The 17,142-nt window shown below is 35.9% G+C and overlaps 1 protein-coding gene across 1 annotated transcript in view; it reads right to left on the reverse strand.

Annotated features, from left to right (window-relative positions):
• Window positions 1-17,142, reverse strand: part of NEGR1 (neuronal growth regulator 1) — a gene marked incomplete at both ends in the record, with an annotated part of 888,972 nt that overhangs the window by 582,016 nt on the left and 289,814 nt on the right. The gene's annotated exons all lie outside the window — the stretch shown is intronic.

Consider the following 17,142-nt stretch of genomic DNA (forward strand, 5'->3'; position numbering starts at 1 on the left):
AGTGGGGCTAATCATAATACTTATAAAGGTTTGGGAAGATTAAACAAAATAATGTATATAAAGTAGTTTCCATGATTTTTGGCATACAGTTCAATAATCCACATATGCTTTTTGCTCCTTCTCATCTTCTAGGCAGGGGACTGTTTCAATGAAAATAATTGTATTATATAATGTTATAAAAAGCCAGTTTATAAAAATTCATATTGTAGCAATTTGTTCTAGTTTTAAATTTAGGTAAAGCCTCATGTATATATAATGTGTGACTATCACATCTAAGGGGCTAAACAAGCTGGAGCATCCAGGTAACCATGCAGGTCCCTGTATAACTGTGAATTCTTGTGATCAGCAAAGGTCTATTGTTAAAAGGGAAAATATGTTTATAAAAATGAATTTGATTTTCAATTCTGGGGATTTCACTCTTCCATTCATATTATCAGAACCTCAGTGCAGGCTACTATCATCCATAACCTGACTTACCAAAATAAATTTCTAGATATGTCACTCCAATCTCTTCCATAATTGCCACAGTTATCTTTCTAAAACACAGTCCTGATCATGGCTCTCCCCTGCTTACAAAGTTCACATGGCTTCTTACTGCTCACAAAATAAATTTCAAAATTGTAGGCACAGAATTCAATACATTTCATAGTATGAATCTAATTCACCATTCCAGTCTTGTAATGCTATCAATAATGTTTATCTTACATATAGTACGCGGAGGCCACATAAAAGAAATTTTATGTACTTTAAAGCCTAGTGAGTTTTTTCTCTCAGCTATCCTCTTCCCGGGTCTACTCCCTTTTGCTTCTTGTATATTTTCTTACTCATATCTCAGAAGACTGCTTAATAGAAGGTCACTGTTTTCATGACATTTTCATTTTTTGTGTGTGTGGCACTGGGGATTAAACTCAGGGATAGTCTACTTCCAAGCTACACCCCCAACTCTATTTTAATTTATTTTATTTGGAAGCAATGCCTTACTAAGTTGACGAAAGTCTCACTGCTTGCTGAGACTGTCCTTGATCCTGTGATTCTCCAGTCTCAGTCTCCTAAGAACTGGGATTATAGGTGTGCATCACCATGCCCAGCTTAACTTTTTCATGTTTTATCCTCATATAGACTTGCATTTTTGCTCTATAGGTATTATACATTTATATAATCCCTTCATATATAAGAATATATAGTATATAATATATGATACCAAGTATATACATAAATGTCTGTATATAATATAGATATAAAACATGAGTATTATTTAACATTTTATTATATACACCAAGGATTATATATATATATATATATATATATATATATATATATGTGTGTGTGTGTGTGTGTGTGTGTGTGTGTGTGTATATACACACACACACTTATATATTAAACTATATATGTAATACATATAAACACTTGGAAACATAAAATTCTAGCATTTAACTTTCTCTTCTACTACATAATAAGCTCTGTGAAGCATATACCTTAGTACAGCATCTGACGCATATTAAATGATCAAAGAGGCTCCTTCCACACAAAAATACATGACTGAACGAATTGGTTTCTATTCCATCATCTATGAAACACAAATGCCAGTCTTTTCCTCTGGCTTTCAGTTTTGCCTCACTGACAGATATCAATTTCTAAAATGTACTTTCTGAGTCCCAATTATTTTGACATCACAAAATTGTAGGGCTGAAAAGGAATACAAGAATGCCCACTCCAGGCTTCAATGAGGCCATCATTACTTGGGAAAATATCTTCTATTTTAAAAGAGTTCAACTTTGAATGCGATTTTATAACCTGCCCCATTCACTCAACCCTTTCATGTTTAATAATGTCCATTATTAGCTCCTGCAGACAGTCTCAAGATTATTTTTCACAGTAATTGAACCATTATCTCCCCTCCCCCACCATTTTTTTCTGTCTGGGAAGATGACATAACACCAGAGATTTAAAGAAAGTTAAATACATCAGAATAAGCAAAGACTTTGACAATTGGGTATAGTCTTCAGAATTGAAGCTCTTCATCCATTTTTAAGCATCTATTCTCACTCAGTTCATTGAGTCTGTCTATGGAAAGTATCTAAGATCCTTTTTCTTCATCCCGTGATTCTGGTAAATTTGTACTTGATCAATATGACGTTTTCTCCCTCTGATCTCTGGGCCTTCGTCTTTCATGGCTGTCACTTTTAGTAACTAAAACTACATAACTTTAAAATCTAGCCTCAGCTATGTTTAGTGCTTTGCTTACTTTGTCACTAAGTAATTTGCTTTCATTTTCTTTGTCTGCTTTGGCTGTTTCTCTGAAAAGCTCTGAGATATAAAAGCGGCATCCACAATTGAGTCTCTATTTTGTGTTGGTTATTGTATTGTGAGCTAAATGTGCACTGTCTTGTTTAGTTCTCATAATAACACTATGAGATTGATGCTAAAGCCGTGGCTGAGGAGGGCCAAGCAACATAATGAAGGTCCTAAATGTATACTCAAACCTAATGTCAAAGCCTACATGTAAAGATTTTCAATTTACTCTGCCAACTTGAATACTGTGCGACCACTGTTCTAGAAAAGACATTAGATAGGACATTTTGCCTCACAAATTCCCTAAATTTCTCCTTGAGTTTTGACTTTGGACAAAGGAAATAATCATGAGTATAGTCAAAATGAGTACTATTTCTTCAGTACTTATCATGTGCTAAGAATATTGCTTGTAAAATCATATTATGCATTCTATATATTCTTTCCACTTTACAGATGAAGAAAGAGTTGAGAAAAAGTTTAATGTGGTTTAAGTTTTAGTAACTTCAAAACTATAAATGCTTTAAGTATGTAAATGTAGAAGTATATAAATGCTCTAAGTATATAATTTGAAAGCTTATTTCAACTTTTAAAAATATTTGGTTTTGTCAATTTATTTTTTAATTAATTAATTAATTTGCAGTACTTGGTGGAACCGAGAGGCATTCTACCTCTGAGTGACACCCCAGCCCTATTTTTTATTCTTTGTTATTTGAAACAGGGTCTCACCGAGTTGCAAAGGCCTCACTAAGTAGTAGCTGAGGCTGTCTGCGAACTGCGATCCTTCCTGTCTCAGCATCCCAAATGCTGGGATTACAAGCGTGTGCCACCACGCTCGGCTGGTTTTGTGAATTTAAAATCATGATTTTGTTTTATTTTAGTTCATGGTTACCACACTGTATCAGAAGAAAGCAATGCTTTTATTTTTATTGCATTTCATATTTGTAAATGCACCTTATTAAATTTTCTAACACTCATGCTACAAAATCCTTTTTCTATTGAAATAATACCTACAATGGACTCATAAACAATTTATCACACTATCCCGAGGTGAGGGTATTTTGCAGCAACCCTTGTTTATCCTACCACTTATTTTTGCCATTTACTATGTAATCTTAGGTTCTAGATAATTTAAAACATTCATCACCTGGGATCTCATTTGAAATGAAGAATGAGGTTTCTCATTATCTGGAGTCCCTTTTGTATCCCAACTACTCATCCCTTGCATGTGAATATTAGTGAAAAATATGACCCTTCATTTTCTGTGGCTGGCTAATCTCATTTAACATAATGTTAGAGCCCGGCATGGTAGTGCATGCTTGTAACCCCAGTGCTTGGGAGGCTGAGACAGGAGGATCACACAGGTTCAAAGCCAGCTTCAGCTCTTTAGTGAGCCTCTCAGCAACTTAGTGAGACCCTGTTTACAAATAAAATATAAAAAATAGGTCTGGGTGTATAACCCAGAGGTCAAAAAGTCCCTGTATTCCACCCCCAGTACTACAAAAACAAAACAAAACAAAAACAAAAACATAATGTTCCCCAGGTCTTTCAATTTTCTTGCAAATGACATAATTTTGTTCTTTTTATTCCTAAGTAGAATTCCACTGTGAGTATTTCCTATAATTTTGTAATCCATTCATCTGTTGGAGGACACCTAGGTTAATTCCATAAAGGGAAGGGGAGAAGGAAGACTGAGGTTCATTAATGGAAATACCCACCACTGACTATGAGTACATTTGTGAATATCCCAACATCAATCTCAGTACTCTGTATTAGTACCGAGGGGGGAATGGGGAGTGGGGAGGGCACCAAGTTCTGTGTTCATATATGTTATTGCCGACGTGATTTACATTATGATGTGAGACTATAATGTACCAGTAAAAGCACATTATAAATTATTTTAAAAGTCCATTGAAAAGCAAAAAAAAAAAAAAGAAAAAAAAGAAAAAAGAAAAAGAAAAAAGAGACAGAAAGAGAGAAACAAAAAATGCAGAATTAGCTCCCTCGATATTTACATGCACATTAATACTGGGATCAAATTGGAATGATAATCACAATATTACATGAATGTTCTGGACATGAAAGAAAGAAAAATGCTAAATATTAAAATATAGGACTTAATAGTATATGCTATCTAGGAAAGGCAGAATTAAACAAAATAAAAGATAGCTATTGAGGCATTCGACTCTTAAAATTAAAAAGGGCTTTATAAATTTTGTATGCTATTTTATGGTATGAATTGGTTCAAAAAGAGTAGCCCAGTGATGACTCTGAATTCCAAGGGATTTGAAGAGAATGGGAAAGTGATTGCCAGTAAATGTCTTAGAATGTACCTTCTTAAGAGCTATCCCGAAAGAAGTATAATTTTTTTTTTTTCTATTAGGGATTAAACCGTGGAACATTCTATCTCCAAGATACACTCCTAGCCCTATTTTATTTTGAAGCAGGGTCTCAATTAGTTGTTGACAGTCTTGCTAAATTGTCGATGCTAGTCTTGAACCTGCAATCCTCTAGTCTCAGTCTCCCAAATACTAGAATTACAGGCATGTGCCACCATGCCCAGACTCCCAACCCTTTTTAACTTCTATTTTTTTGTTTTGTTTGTTTTTTGTTTTTTTGTGGGTCTGGGGATGGAATCCAGGGGCATTCGACCTCCGAGCTACACCCCTTGCCCTATTTTTTCTTTATTTTGAAACCGGGTCTCGCTGAGTTGCAGAGGGCCTCACTAAGTAGCTGAGGCTGTCTGCGAACCACGATGCCGGTCTCAGCTTCCGGAATGCTGGGATGACAAGCGTGCGCCTCAAGCCAGGCTTGAAACAAAGTCTTTTTAAGTTGAGAGTCTGACTGAGACTGTTGAGGTTTTTGTTGAAGCTGACCATCCCAACTGTGATACTCCTGTCTCAGCCTCCCAAGTACTGGGATTCCAGATGTTCATCACTACCCTGGGCAAAAAATAAACTAATATCTAAGAATCCCATTCCAAGGAAGTTATCTTTTTATGTTACACACACTATACATATACTTTTTTTCCTGAGTGCTCTCAATCATCTTGATTATAAGTTCAACAATTTCCAAAGGAGTTTATATGAATTTGCAGTTTTTAAAATCAAGTTTTTTTTTTTTCCCAAAGTTTAGGATATTAAAAAAAAAAAGTCTTGGGAGTTTTTCTTGTCACAGCTTTTCGAAGTTCAAATATTTTTATTTTTTTTTACTATAGTGAAAACTATTAAGCTGTTTTAGAAGAAAATTAACTTGAATCTGGACTTAAACTCATTTCTTTCTTGCCTTTACGTTGACTTATGATGCAGTACAAGTAGACAGTGATTTGGAAGTCTACCAATGGTGTTACCTTTATTGATTGTAATCATTATTATTATACTTTTATTGCTGCATTGCATTTACATCATGGAGAAGTGCAGCATGATCTAAACAGGACACAGGTGGTGGGTTTTTCTTCATTCCACCCGTTTACCCAGCATACCTTCCCTTACATGCTGGTAATCATATATTCACAAATGGACACAACATTTCTTGAAGTGCTTTCTTCCTCAATCTTCCCCTATTTCCTTCCCCACCTCGATCCTCCAATCCCCTCGCACTATTTTATTAATCTCTTTCCTCATTTATCCGAGGTCCCTTTTGTTCCCTACTTTCTTTCTAGCTTCTAAACATGAAGGAAAACATACAAACTTTGACTTTCTGAGACTGAATGATCTCAGCATAATGTTCTCTAGTCCCATTCATTTTTCTGCAAATGACGTCATTCTGCCATTCTTTATGGCTGAATACAAGTCCACTGCATGAATATAGCACGTTTTTGTCATCTATTCATCTGTTGTCAGACACTTAGCCTGTTTCCATAATTTGGCTATTGTAAGTTGTACTGCAAAAAACATGGATCTGCATCATTCACCCTAGTATTCTAATTTTATTCGCTTAAAAAGATATTAAGGTGTGATATAGCTGGGTAATATGATGATTTCATTCCCAGTCTATTGAGGAACCTCCATACCGATCTCCATAGTGGTTGTACTAACATAAATTCAACCAACAGTGTATAAGATTTATCATTTCCCCACATCTCTCTCCCAGCATCTATTAGTGTTTGTTTTGTATTCTTGATGATTGCCACTCTAATTAGAGTTAGATGAAATCGCAATGTGTTTTTCTTTCTTTCTTTTCTTTTCTTTTCTTTTATTTTATTTTATTTTATTTTTTGGTGGTGGTGGTACTGGTGTTCTTGGAAGCCCTTCTACCTCCGGGTTATACTCTCAAACCTATTTTTACATTTTTTTAAATTTTTTTATTTGGAAACAGGGTCTCCTAAACCAGCGCGCACGGCTGGCTTCAAACCTGCGCGATCCTCCTGTCTCTGCCTCCCAAGCGTGGGGATTACAAGCCTGCAACACCGTGCCCGGCATCTTTTTTTTTTTTTTTTTTGCGTTGTGGGTTTGGAACCCAGGGGCATTCGACCTCTGAGCTACACCCCCTGCTCTACCCCCTGCTCTATTTTTTATTATTTATTTTGAAACCATGTCTCACTGAGTTGCAGAGGGCCTCACTAAGTAGTTGAGACTGTCCGCAAACCGCAATCCTCCAGTCTCAGCCTCCGGAATGCTGGGATTACAAGCGTGCGCCACCACGCCCAGCTTCACCTTGCCTGGCTTCAATGTGGTTTTGATTTGCATTTCTTTGATTGTTAATGATATTGAACATGTTTTCATAAATTTGTTGGCCAGCTGCATTTCTTCTTTGGAGGAGGATCTATTAAAATAATTTTAATAAAATTTTAATATAAAAGGCATGGGGCATGTATAATAAAACCATAAAAATATGAAATAAAATTTAAAATATAGTGATGTTAACTATTGTTCCTTTTTGAGTTAAAGACTCTCCCTTAATTCCCCCATTGAATAGCAGTGTCAGACTGTAGAAAACAAGTGAAGCACAATTCACATTACCTGGGAAAGTAAAATGATGATTCTAATACCAGCTAATTATCTGAGGCTTTTCAACACCTGGGCTGTGATTACATTGTGATAAAATCTGCAGCCTTGAGGAGCCCATTCTCCAGTGAAGTGATAGATAAAGTCATTAGATAGCAGTAAAAACAAGCATATAGTTGTTGGGCAGAATTTTCTAATATACTCTATGAACTAAATGTTCAATAAGAGTTTAAAGAATAGGGTAGAGGTATGTTGTAATAACAAAACTATATAGCAGGAGGAAATGATATAAAAAATTTAGTATTCTTATTACTAATCAATAATGTCATATAGATTGTCTACTCTTAAGTGTAAATCAATACTAGCTTTCAAAAATGCAATTCAGCAATTCATTAATTATTCTTTACAAATTGCACCAAAGAGTTTACCACAGATCTCTCGTGATTTCCTTGAATCAATGCAGACACATCAAATGAAAAATGTTGTATACATCTAAGCTTTCCAAAAGTAATTGCTGCTAATGGGTTACAATTTAAATATCATAAGAATAAAAACATCTTGAGAGGTTACACCTGTTATTAACCTGAAAAGCGTCTTGAAAGTAGCACTTAAAATCCGGTAACTTTCAGATAGGCATTTTCATGGCTAGTAAATTGCAACCAAAAAACTGTAGATTTAAAGAAAAGATAGAAACTGAGGTTTGTGTTCAGCTAGGCACATCCATTAAAACTTTCTTTGATTCAGGGAAAAAAATTAACTAAAATAATTTTTTGTTTCAGTCAGCATTCTCACTAATAGAACCTAAAACACCTGATCATCACAACTTAGTGGAAAGATTTGCTTACAATTCTGGAGAGATTGGGTTCAGTCCATGCTAAGCCAGATGATGTCTGTGGCACTTAGAGGATGGTGTGGGGAGCAGAGAGACAAAAGCAAGGGTCTTCTCTCAACTCACGGAGGAGGCCAGAAGCCAGAGAAAGAGCGAGGGGAGGAGGGGCCATATATAATCCCCATGCCCACACCTCCAGGAAGCTTGCTTCAGCAATCAAGCCCTTCTTCAACATGGCTGCCTCATCTCTACAAGGTCTAGGGGATAGTCTCAGTGCAGACTATAACAATATCCAAAGGCTGGAGGTTTCTTTTCACTCTTGAGCAGTCCTATCTGAGTGTTGGGCTGGCAGATGTGGCTCAATAACCCACTACTTTTCTGATCTGTCTGATTCAATATTGACTTATACAGACTGCTTTATAAACATTTTTGTACCTGAACTCGAGCTGAAGCGACACAGCAAAATGTAGCCTGCTAGCAACATGCAAGGCAACTGGAAAGATCTGAGTAGAAAATTAAATAGCCAAAGAGGAAATATTGATAGAAAACGAGACCGCCAGAAAAGTGTGCAGGAGGGCTTAGCAAATAAAATTGAAAACATTAAAAAAATAAAATGCTTACCTTTGGGTACTCTTAAGTAGGTAGAAAATTGGGAATATGGAAAATAAAAGGCCTAAATGGAGAAAGCCATAAAATTATTGAAAGATAAGGTTAAATTTTGTTTGTAGACCATATTAACTGAACTTAGTTATACTCAGGGACTCTCCTAGTCAAGTTAGTCTTATGTAAATAAACAGGGCATAAAACTGATATAAAATCTTACATAGAAAAAATTAACTTGAAGAAATACACACTTTGGACTTTTTTCCACAAACAATTTAATATAAGGATCACCTGAAGTATTGGAATTAACAGAACTAACATGTTTTACTCCATTTTGGAATACATTTATAAAGCATATAATTTATTTTTGTTATAGCATTGTGTTGTTAACACATGCTATGACAAATTTACATGAGCCACTTTTATGATTTACATGAACCACTTTGCATGGAATAAGAAAAAAGAATGGTCAATAATGAGATAATTATAGGTGGAAAATAAAGATACACAGTTCTTCACAATTTTTTAATTTTGTTTTCTTTTGTTCAGTTTATACACTTTATTATAGTTATATATTTTAAATACTTAATATATATGTATATATGGAGAGAGCTTATTCTCAAAAAATGAATAGAAAAATTATTGTAACAATAGAGTTTAAGTCTACATGACAAGTTATATAGAATATTTTATCCAGGCTATGGTCCCCCATACACACATATGTACCATGATGTCCTTGGTCTGGTAAAATAAAATAATTGACACTTATACAATTTCTTTTTAAAATATATGTATTTACTTATTTTTGTGGTACTGGTGATTGAACCCAGGGTGTCACATATGCTAGGCGAGCACTCTACTACTGATCTATATCCTAGCCGTTTTTATTTATTTTATTATATTTATTATTTTTTTTTTTGTGGTACTGGGGGTGGAACCCAGGGGCTTTCTAACTTTGGGCTATAGTCTCAGACCTGTTTTATATTTTATTTGGAAACAGGGTCGCACTAAGTTGCTGAGAGCTTCACTAAGTAGCTGAGGCTGGCTTCTAACCTGTGTGATCCTCCTGTCTCAGCCTCCCAAGTGCTGGGATTATAAGCGTGCGCCACCGCGCCCGGTGTTTGTTTTATTTTGAGACAGAGTTTTGCTAAGTTTTCCAGGCTGGGAAGCTCCTGGCTCAGACTTCCCAAGTAGCTGGAATTACAGGTGTACATGATTGAACCCTAGTTAGTTCTTTGTATCGAAGATCAGGAACAAATATTTTGAGTTGGAACCTGATACTTAGAAAACACATTGCCTAATTCATTTCAGTGTCCTGATGATTCAGGCTTCATTAAGTCTTAAGAACTTTTAAAGTCTGAAAAGAAAAGCTGGGCATGGTGCACAAGCTGGTAACCCCAGTAATTGGAAGGCTGAGAAAGGAAGATAGCAGGTTCGAGGACAGCCTCAGAAATAGTGAGGGTCAGCTGGGTGTGGTGGCTCACGTTTGTAATCCTCACATTTGAGAGGCTGAGACAGGAGGATTGCACAGGTTTGAAGCCAGCTTCAACTACTTAGTGAGGCTCTCAGCAACTTAGTGAGACCCTGTTTCCAAATAAAGTATAAAATAGGTCTGGGAATATAGCCCGGAGATAGAAAACTCCTGGGTTCCATCCCCAGGACCACAGGGGGAAAAAAAATAGTGAAGATCTCATCAACCTAGAAAGACCCTGTTTCAAAATAAAAAATCAAAAATCATAGGGCCAGGAGACTGGGGGTGGTGGTGGCTCAGAGTTAGAATGTCTTTGGGTTCAATCCCTAATAATAAAGATAGAATAAAAATCTTACAATTTAACAACTGTCTGTGGAGCACTTCATAATAGATCTTATGGTGGTCCTATTTTAAGATTTACTGTATTAATTTCCTTCCACTTCATGGGAAATTTGGTGTACCCACATGCCATTTCTTACTATACTTATTTAGCAGTTTGCCTTTTTTCTTGGGAAAAGCAAGCTAGGCTTTGTAAGTCAAGGCCATACTGAGGTATGAAATTTATGCTTCTATATATTGAGAACCAAATAGAGATAGATCAGAGCAGGCAAAATAAGGGCACAACAATACCCCAATATATCATGAAAATTGAAAGAATAGTAGTTCAAACAAAGAATGTATAAGCAAAATCAAGAAGTCAATAAACAAAATGCATGTATGAATCAAAGTCATCAATCAAAACACATATTTTGACTATGATGAGATAGTCAAAATAAGACTATTTCTTATTGACTTTTTTGTATATTTGTGACTTTCTTGTATATTATTTTTCTCATTGTCATTTATAAAATTAAAATATGAAAGTATCAAAGCTGATAATAATCTTAAAAATTAAGTATTCTTGTTTCTTAAGTAAACAGATACAGATTTGTCCTTATTTGGAATTTACACAGGACTATTTTAAAAACTTGGTTTCAAACCGCTTTTGATCATTTTAGATGAGATAGGTCTTTAAACCTTGGTCATCAAAATACATGTTTGCTTTATAAACCAATTTTCCATTTTTTAATTTAAAAATAAAATGATCACCTGTAAACTGTTTTTAGTGATTTTAATATTTCAAAATATTTAGCTAAAGACAATCATGCATAGATTCAAAGAAGAATATTTAGAAAAAGAAAACCCCTTAAGGAAATCAACTATATAGTCAGCTATATTTTCATTCTATATATCTTTTTAGTTTTACATGTAAGAATAGTGTGTATAATTATTACCAATATACCTTTCAGCTGTCCAACCTTTTCCAATACAATTTCACTCACTTTTAAAGGACAGGTATCTTTTTAATAAAAAGTAACAAATACTTAAATTCCTATGGATAGGAAAATTCATGATGTGCTACCAGGTTTGCCATTGTTATGTCTATCATTTAACCATGGCATTTATTTAATTTCAAACCTTTCTCGGTGTAACTCAAATATATTTGAAATAAAATATGCAAATAAATTCAGTCTCTAGAGAAGGGTAAATTCAAGCGTGAAGCAGAATAGATTTCCATTTTCCTAATGCACTTTGGCACCTCTGTGTGTCCACTTACATTAGTCTATGAAAGTATCCCTGGCTCTGTCAGCCCCCAAGAATGTGTTAAAACGACACGGCAAATTTAGAGTTCTGAGAGTAAATAAGCCTTGTATAGAAAAGGCCTTCTGAACCACGTAGGTATCGCAGAAACATTCCATGCATCTTAAATGCCTATAATCATAATTCTCCATCACAGAATGTAATGTATGTTCCAGCAGAATAATTATTTCCCTCCATAAGCATCACTACCACCAAACCAACTGTCCAGCTCACATTTTCTAATGGTCAGAACCCAGAATAATGCAGCTCAGGGTATTGGAAAGAACGAGCTCTAAGTGTCAGGTACATTATGCATTTTGACATTAAGCACACTGTAATTAGCCAAGTTCCTAACTGCATAATGTGATGAGGGAGAACATGACAATTACATTAAAAGAAAAGCATCTCAGAAAAGTTCCACTAAAAATATTAGCATTAGCAACCCAAATAATGTGGAGGTGAATCTCCATTTCTTAAGGATTACCTTGACTCACTCCAGGAGGGAAAAATGAAAAAAAAAAAAAAAAACAGGGTAGCTTGCACATACAAGGTTAGACTGTCTTTAACAAGTCCCTGTGACCCAGAGTTCAGTAGTCTCTGCAGCGCCCTACCTTTCTCACAGAGCACAGTGGGGAGTACAATGTTAACAGTTTTTTGATGAAATTGTAAAGTGAGAGATCAAGGTCAAAGTTAATGGTGCAAATGCTTTTGTTTGTTTTTGCGTGTTTTAATAAGCCTATATTTCTCCATATATTTCTTTACTGTTAGTAGGGTCTATTTCTATTCCTATCAAAGGCAAAAAATCTCTGTCTAAAATAATCACTTCCTTTTATTAAAAAAAAAAGTAGAATAAACATTACCAGGTGGGTATTTTCTTCAAGGTGTCACTTAAATACCTGGGTTCACCCTAGAAGGAAACATAAGAATTCATGTACCCTAGTAAATGTCTTTGGGCGTATGTGTAGGATTGACTGTTTCTTTTATTAGTTTTCATATATGTTTCTCCCAGTTTGGAGATCTTTTTTGAAATAAGCATCCCAGAGTGAATTCAGGCATTAAATCCTTCTAAAAATTTTTCCCTTCTGCTAAGTCCAAGGGATAATACACACACACACACACACACACACACACACACACGAAGAAAAAAGAAAGAAATTTCGTCCTTTCCTATCTAAGCTGACCAATTTTCTGGGTCAAGCTCAGTGTGAGTTCTGTGACTGGCAGCAGGGGAAGCCAGGGTGCTCCTCTAGGAGGTCACTGCTCTCCACTGGCTCTGGCTTTTCTCTGTCACTGCCATGCTAAGTAACCAATTGTCCTGTGGCCACCAGCTGCAAGGCTGCATATAAAAATCAACATTACAGCCAGTTTAGAAAAAGAAGGGTTAACAGCTAGAATTAAACAGGTTCCTCAATAAAAGTGAACTAATTAAAAAACATTTATTTTTTTGTTGTTGTTGCTGTTGTTCAGATGTTATGTCCTTGAGGTTTGGGGAGCTGAGGGTAAACTGAATTTAATTCTCCAAAGTTTTCTATGAAGATAAAGGCAATTTTCTATCATCTATGAAAATGTTAGCTCTATCTTCAAGTATATGAATATAATACCGTGTCCAGGTTTTAAATCTTATAATTTTCTTCAAGTAAAATACGCCAAGTGAGCTATGCTATGTGTAAATAGGGAGACTTATAAGGACCGAGGTACTAGTTTTAGGTTATAAAGAAATATTAGCGGGGTGTGGTGGTGCACGCTTGTATTCCCCGCGCTTGGGAGGCAGAGACAGGAGAATTGCACTGGTGTAAGAGACCCTGTTTCCAAAAATAAAAAAGTATAAAATAGGTCTGGGAGTGTAGCCCAAAGGTAGAAGGGTTTCCAGGAACCCCAGTACCACCATAAAAGGGAAAAAAAAGAAATATTAGAAGATCTATTAAAATTTCTAAATTTTTAAAAATTAATCTTTTATATCTCCATATATGTTACTATTTAAATAAATGGGGCTTGGTTTCCCTGAAATTTTAGTTACCCCAACAGAAACACTGCTTTTAGTTACATGAGGAAGTAAAGATGGTGTGGACATAAAACTTTGCTTTTGGTTTGAATGGATGCCAATTTTTATTATCTACATTTAAGAATAAAGAAAAAGTTTAGCAGTCATGATGTGTTTAAGGTCACATAGTTACAAATAGGGATAGCAGTGGTACCTACCACACTGGGCTGTTTTAAGAATTAAATGAGATTCCATATATAAGAAGCTTGCTACCCGGGCATGGTGGCGCACGCTTGTAATCCCCGCGCTTGGGAGGCAGAGACAGGAGGATCGCGCAGGTTCGAAGCCAGCCGTGCTGGCGTAAGAGACCCTGTTTCAAAAATATAAAATAGGTCTGGGAGTGTAGCCCGGAGGAAGAAAGGCTTCCAGGAACCCCAGTACCACCAAAAAAAAAAAAAAAAAAAAAAGCTTGCTACAGGGCCTGGGAAACAGTAAATGGTCATACACTTTAAATATTATTATTCTAAATTTCCATAACTATCAATGATTGTAAACACACTGAAAGTCGAGCCTTAACCTATATGGTTATCTTTGTTCAATATTGTGCATAGTTCCCTGATTAATGCAGTGCTTAAAGTAACTTGCCCTGGATGGGAGGCGACAGATTGATGGTCAAGCAAAAAGCAAATCAAGATTTTAGCGTAGTGTTTCGCCTCTGCATCATTTCCATTAGAATCACCCAAAGAGTTTGCTAAGGGTATACTACTGGGCCAATGTTTTAGAAAGCATCTTCAAAACTGGGCGTGGTGGCACACAGTTGTAATCTCAGCATTTGGGAGGCTGAGACAGGAGAATCACGGTTCCCGGCCAGCCTCAGCTACTTAGTGAGGCCCTTTGCAACTCAGTGAGACCCTGTTTCAAAATAAAGAATAAAAAAATAGGACTGGGGGTGGATCTTGGAGGTAGAATGTCCCTGGGTCCCATCCTCAGTACCAAAAAAAAAAAAAAAACACAAACAAACAAACAAAAAAAACATCTTCAGCAAGTACTTTAGTAACAAACCTACAAACCTACATTAAAACAAACATACATAAATTAAAAGCTGGTCCCAATACATACCATTGTTAAGAAAAATTAATCCTACCTGAATTTCTTGACAAAATACTTTATGCAATATTATGTAGTGGATTATCAACAAGTTTAATATTTCTTTCCTAAACCCTTTATCTTTCATAGAAAAAATAATGAGAACTCAAATGATTTCATTATTAAAGATAGAAAATCAGATGCACCAAGCCATTTCATTTCCCTTGACAAGTCAGGGACAGTTCCTCTTCTCAGTCTATGCTTTTGTGAAGGTTAACATATGGATTCTTATATAATATTCTAATTTTGATTTCATTTATATCCAAATTTAGCAGTTTTACCAAACATGTTTTTTCTTCCATATTTTTAAAATCATTCTGCTTTTAAATGCAGTTTTGCTGTGTTTATAAGAAGCACAAGCTTAAGATAAAAATACTCAGGACAAAGCAGTTCTCAAGGACTCTACTTGTTACCACCTAGACATAGACAAGTAGCATCCTAACATTCAGGGCTGGGCATGTTCTGTGATCCTTCACATGTAGCCTATGGGGATATCCATTCAAGACTTCCAGTATTGTCTCTATCTACTATACTATTTACATCCAGTCAGCCATCACATGCTGAGCTATTCAGTAACAGGAATCATGAGTTATTCATATCTTTGGCCCCAACATCTGAGAGCATCAGCATATCATAGGCATTTGCATTCTTAGAGAAAGAAGCAAATACCATGTAGATATTTGTAACCATGGAGAAAGCTAATTATGGAGGTGAGGCAAATTCCATCTACTACTAGTTAAATCTGAGAAGGGAAAAAATTAAATCTTAGCTTTTAAAAGCAGCAACTAAAATACACAATAAAGCTAATCTCAGCTGTCAAAAATATACATGGATGAAATAACAGAAAGAGAAAACACTGGGAAAAAAAAAAGATTTAGAAATAATTTGACTGAAGACAAAGTCCCCCCTGCCACTGTCCAGCCAGCTTGTCAGTTTAATTTGCCATCAGAGAACAGGAAGAGACAAGAGTCAAAACAGGTGTTCCTTTTTTTTTCTCTTTTTAATGGGGGGAAATCAGGTGAAAGCACAGCTCTGCCAGCTGTGAAGAACTGCTGACACCTGTGGTCACCACATCACCTGCTTGTGAGGTAGATCAAAAGCAGTTAAAGACAGTTGGTAAAATGAGAGTAGGATCCAGGGAGGGGAAGAACTCAGACAAAAAGTAGTACTGGGTAAAAACAGAAGGAAAAGAAAGAACAAATGTTGCCCATAGAATGTCCAATTTCAAAATGCCTATTTTATCTTTATTTTTCTAATTAGTAGGAAGTCATACTCTTTCTTTTTCCTCCTTCTGTTCAGCAAAGAATATGTGATGAAAATGGATAAAAATGAAATTTCTGCCTTATGTGCAGTAAACAAGTCTATGTACCTGCCAGGCTCAACTAAAGCATTGCAATATTCTCTCTTAGCTATTTATATTTCTTTTTTTTCTCCCATAGTTTTCTACTTTCCCATCCCCACCATGTTGATGGAAAAAGCAGGATGTATTCCGTGAAAGTAGGATGGTATGGTACTCAAAGAATTTGCCAGTCTAAGGGGCTTGCCAACAAGTGGAGAAGGATTCAGGCATTTGCTTGCTGGTAGGAATCTAGGATGGACTTGGAGGGATGGAAGTGGTTTCTCTGAGCCCAAGATGCCATGATGCCCTAGTTAGATTTCACAAGAGATATTAAAACAGATACACATGATAAACCATGGCCATGTGCCCTAACTTCCATTGCTGCCTTCATCCTGAGATCCCTTGCTCAAAAAAGGCCCCAGAAGTAACATTCCAGTGCAATTGATAGTTGAAAATGGAGAGTTGACATCACTAGAATTTATTCAGGCTAAAAAATAAAGTAACAAGAGAAAAAATTGAGTACATATTTAAAATTAAGCATTCCTTTCAAGTTCTTGTTTCCCTTAATTACCTAACATAGTATCCTCTGCATGATTTTGGTCATGTCAATGAAGATCAATTTGGGCACTGTGGGGGCTGATGAACATTCTAAGACTCTACCCAGAAAGGAGGCTGAGAGAGAATATAAGAATTCACAGGATATTAGTGGGCTCAGCATGTCTGAGAAGTTCATTACCAGCAAGTGCCTGAGTAAGATGTGGTTGGCATTAGAATAATTCAGAAAATCAGTGGGTGAGCTGATATCTTTGGGAAAGGGAAGTTTAGGGTTTGAAAGGATGATCTTTCAATGCTATATAATAGCTTTCACAGTGAAATATTGATTTGTCAGATTGAATACTCTCAGATATTAGGTGGGTA

Source organism: Muscardinus avellanarius (genome assembly GCF_963383645.1).
Source record: "Muscardinus avellanarius genome assembly, chromosome: 3".
Taxonomy (NCBI): domain Eukaryota; kingdom Metazoa; phylum Chordata; class Mammalia; order Rodentia; family Gliridae; genus Muscardinus; species Muscardinus avellanarius.